Here is a 4,986-nt window from a genome sequence, read left to right as displayed (position 1 = left end):
TGCATTTGGTCACTTAATTGCTGGTGCATATTTGAAACATTTTTTGTGGGTATTGAAGCACTCAAAACTCATTATGGTGACTTTTCAAATGGAACAAGAGTGACTCTTCAAGTCTGATCGGTTTCATGCACTCAAAGCTAGTTATGGTGTCAATTAAGAGATAAATACACAAGCATTAAGGCATTTAGTTAAGGGGAAAACGAACGGACATCAAGCGGCACATTTAATGGACCATTAAGCCTACATCAAGTGAAGAGGCATGACTTTTTAGCTATGCATGAATTAAGTAAAAAGACATGACTCTTTGGCTGCCCATTAAAACTTATAACTGAGTTTTAATATTTTGTTAATAGTTGATATGAATGTTGAATTTGAATAGTCATAATAATGCCTATAAATAGTTTTTTGGTTAGACTACTTTTGCCAAATTTATGAAATATTTGAAACTTGTGAGAGTTCAAATCTCTTTGTTCTTTGTTAATAATCCTTCCTTGGTTTTTCAAACTTATCACTACAAAGTGTGGCATTCATTACGCATTTGGTTCCTATCACGTTAGATAGCAGGTCAAGGTTTATTTTCTATTTTCATCGATCGTTATCCATCTAAGTGCTTGTAAGACTTGGGTCAACAATCTTTCATATTGTTGGTTCGGCCTTTGCCTTAGCTAAACCTATCCATCTATTTCCTAAAAATTCTTTGAACCTTTGTTTGAACCTATCTTCTATCCATTTTCAGCCTTTTCTTGTAACAAATCAAACTTGCTCAATTTCTCGATTGGGCACACACATATGACTCGAAACCACATCAACTGAGTTCGTATCAAATATAGAATTTTTAAGAAAAAAAGATGAAAAATTTTAAACTACAGGGGTCACACAGCCGTGTGACCAGGCTGTGTAGGCATTCGAAGTAGGGACACACGACTATGTCCCAACTCGTGTTTGTACCAGTGTAACTCTTTGACTTGGGTCACACGGCCAAGCTACACACCCTTGTGTCAGGCTGTGTACCCTTCCAAATAGCCTTACACATCTGTGTGTCAGGTCGTTTGCTAGGCCGTATAACTATCTGACTTGCAACCCTTTGAAAGCTACAGGGGACACACGATTGAGACACACGTCCGTGTGGATGAAAAATAGGTCATTTCCAAGCCATTTTTCTCACCCAATCATGTACACACCTACAACCAATTTTCCACATGTACACAAACATTCAAAATGCACTAAATAATGCATCCGCAAGCTAAACCAATAAGGTATATGTGCATACAACCAGTATGCCCAAAATGCACCTCAATCACAACAATTAAACATGTATAACCATATGCATAGTTTAGCCAAAAGTTCAATCAACTTATAACTAAGTTTATACCAAAACTTACCACTTTATTTACCTATCAAATTCACACCAAAAATACCAAATTTACCATTTGACATTTAGCACCATTAGCCATATATGTCCATTATATTCCAAATACCAAAATGACCATATTCAACCATGTCAAAGAATATTCAATTACACACATTTTAAATACCATGTCAACTTCCATCATTTAATCATCATAAAGACTATAAAATCAACCATCATAAGGTCACATATATATACTATAATTACAAGCCAAAACATAATGTGTAACATCCCGAATTTGGGCCTAGAAGTATTGGGCCTTGAGTGGGGGTCCGTAAGGAGGTTGTATATAGGTATTTAACTGTGCAATAAAATGAAACAATTAAATGTTTGCTTTAGTGGTTAATGGCTTTGAGAAGTGTTGGAGAAATCTTGTGTTCAAACTTGGGCTTTAGCAAAAATTTTGGTATTAAGTGAAAAAAACCTAGATGCTTGGATGAGGGCCTTTTAAATTATTGTGTTAAATAAATGACACAAGGAGCAATGTGGTCTAGTGGAAGTGGTGTAATTAAGGTTGTATGGGAGCCTGGGTTCAAGCCTTAGCTCTTGCAATTTATTCTGTTTTTTTTTTTAAGGGAACCTGGACTTTGGCCTTTAGACCTTATAATTAATTGGGGATAAAATATGACACAAAAAGAGCCTGTGGTGAAGTGGCAAGGTGGTGTCATAGAGTTGGCAAGGAGGTCCAGGGTTTGAAACTCATGGCAACCAAAGAGCATTTATTTTGCTAACAGGGGGCGGCAAGAGTTGGTGTTGAATTTAAACTCTGATGTTGAAAGGATCCCACATCGAGAAGCTAACATAAGAGTGGATGCGAAGCTGGCTTTAAATAGAGAGAACCATGAGGAGAGTAAAGGTACCTTTCTTGGCTGATCCCTTTCATTGTATGGCGTGCTTTCGTTTGGGTTGGGCGTCGGCTAAGAGTGCTCAGAGCGTGGATTAACTCCAGTCTCCTATCAGGTGTGTATTTCTCACTACTCTAGTTGTAGGATGGATACTTCGGGCCGCGATGGGCCGAAAGGGGCCATGTGAGCCCAATGGGCCTACGAGCCCAATTGGATAAGTTGTTTGAATGTGTAGTAAATATTGGACTAGGCTAGGTGAATCTCATATTTGTGGCTAGATTTGGGCTAAAAGGGCCACACAAGCGTGTGGGCCCATTTGGGCCGAGAATGGGCTTTAGGACCATTCGTATTGTTATCCCTGTTTATAATACTTTAGTTTACCAATTACAAAAAAGCCCTCGACTTGTAAAATTACCAAAGTACCCTCGATTTATAGAATCACTGTTTTACCCTTGATATACAGAATTACTGTTTTACCCTCGATTTACAAAATTATCGTTTTACCCTCGATTGTGAAATTACTGAAATACCCTTATAGGGTAGAATTACCAAAATACCCTTATTTTGTAAAATTACCAAAATACCACTGGTTTGTGAAATTACCGAAATACCCTCAATTTGTAAAATTACCAAAATACCCCTGATTTACAAATTTACAAAAATACCCCTAATAGGTAAAAAAACCGTAAAGCCCCTGTAGGGTAAAGTGACCGTAATACCCCTGTAGGGTAAAGTGACCGTAATACCCCTATATGGTAAAATGATGAATATGCCCTTATGTTCCGTATGACTGATGTGCTTAGGATTTACATATATTGATATTGGATTAGTTAGGTTTGAGTGATAGGTGGTGGTTATCGTAGGTGATTGATTTTGGAAACTTTTCAACTTCAACCCATAACAGGTGTGTAATAACCCTCGCAGTAGCTTAGATTAATATTCGCTGAAAAGTCGAAATGCTAAAATTTCGGCATTTCGGGAACTTGTAATTTTGCCTTTGCTTAAAAATGCGATAGATACGATATGATCGGTGTTTGGATCGATGGAGCAGGTAAGAGCGCAATTTTGTGTACAATGGTAAGTTGGGCCTCAATGGGCTAGAATCGGGCCTAATGGGCTTTCGAGCCCATTTGGGTAAAACTGATAGAAAATGGAATCTGGAAAAGTTGCATGTTAACACGGTTAGTACTGTTGTAAAATTTGGATTAAGCAGGCTTAGTGGGCTAAATCAGCATTCATAGGGCCCATTAGGGGTTTTGGGCCCAAAAGCCCGAATTTGATAAAGTGGGTTAAAGATCATTGTTTAAACACTCAAAAATATTGATAATTGTTAATGAACATGGAAAACCCTGATATTTGGTAAAATTACGAAATTACCTTTATAATATGAAAAATGACTGTTTTGCCCTTGTGGGCAAGTCACTGACTTGCACTGTGTGGTTGATGGATTTGATTGTGAATATATGTTGGTGATATGAATGACTTGACTGTGATTGTTTGATTCAAATATGGGCATGACATTCTGCATACATGACATGTTGCATGGGTACGTTGGGTTTTATAAATGGAGGAAGTGCTAAAAGGGTTATGCCCCGCCATCAAAAAAGGGCTTTGCCCGGCTTATCGAAAAGGGCTTTGCCCCAGTTATTAAAAGAGGCTAGGCCTCCAGTTATATGATAAAGCAGCTATGCTGCTAGTGGAGAGTTTGGTTGGGTGGGTTGAATTATTCCCCACATGGTGTGTTGGTTGGTACGGATGGTGGGTTGAGTAGTCTCCCCAAATGGGCTTACATACATTCATTGATATTGCATGTGATATTGAAATGGGCCTATGGGCCATACCGCTTACAGTAAAGGCTTCGGCTAGTGATATGATTTATGAAAAGGCTTCGGCCCAGTATATGTCGAGACCAAATTAGGGCTTAGGCCCATACTGCTACTATTTAAGGGCTAAGGCCCAGACTGTATTGTTACTGAATAGGGCTTTGGCCCAGATTTTACTGACACTGTGTTATTCACTGTTTGTTTGTTGTTGGGGATTACACACTGAGTTTTCGTAAACTCACCCCGTTTATAACTGTGCAGGTAATCCCTAAGCTTAGATGGTTTGGAGCTGCGAGGGAATCGGAGATGGCCACACTACTACTTTTATTTCTTTTAATTGCAATAAGTAACCGGTTTATTGTTTTATAAGTTTTATCTTAATTAATATTATTATTTGGTTTTGGGTTGTAATAAGGCCATTTTAATTATTTTTCTGGGATTATTTTATTTTATACCCTATATTTTACTGATAATAATCCAAAATGGGTTAGACTTAGGGCGCATTTCCAAAATGATAATTGTTTTCAAAATAACGCAACGATACAATTAATCAGTTTATCAAAAATATCTACTTAAATGAATTCCAACTCGTTTTTCTCAAAACCTAACCTCACACCAAAGTGTGGCAATGGTTGTTGGCATGTCTAGGATTGGATCCAATCAAGAGCTTGGTACTTAAGCAGCCTTCATGGCTCACCTCCTCTGTTTCGGATACCTACCCGGTGCACAGCTTCATTCACTTTATCAACTTAGCAAAGACTATCTTTTAAAACACTAAGAAGGACATTGAAAGAGGCAAGGGTTTTCTTAAAAACTTCAATGTGACATGACGGATCCGACCATAACGTCTAGGCCGGGTTTGGGGTGTTACGTAATGGCTATAACATCAACTAAAACACCTATATATGTG

The 4,986-nt window shown here is 38.1% G+C and overlaps 1 long non-coding RNA gene across 1 annotated transcript; it reads left to right on the top strand.

The window, feature by feature from the left end:
* The first annotated feature begins 2,306 nt into the window (after positions 1 to 2,306).
* Positions 2,307 to 4,552, top strand: LOC128295319 (uncharacterized). Its single transcript, XR_008285681.1, has 2 exons — positions 2,307 to 2,368; positions 4,338 to 4,552. It is a non-coding gene; the product is annotated as an uncharacterized LOC128295319 (long non-coding RNA).
* The last annotated feature ends 434 nt before the right edge of the window (positions 4,553 to 4,986 follow it).

This window comes from Gossypium arboreum, chromosome 7, assembly GCF_025698485.1.
Source record: "Gossypium arboreum isolate Shixiya-1 chromosome 7, ASM2569848v2, whole genome shotgun sequence".
NCBI classification, from domain to species: Eukaryota; Viridiplantae; Streptophyta; class Magnoliopsida; order Malvales; family Malvaceae; genus Gossypium; species Gossypium arboreum.
Note: the sequence above shows the minus strand (reverse complement) of the source record. Positions and strands in the feature narration are given on the sequence as shown.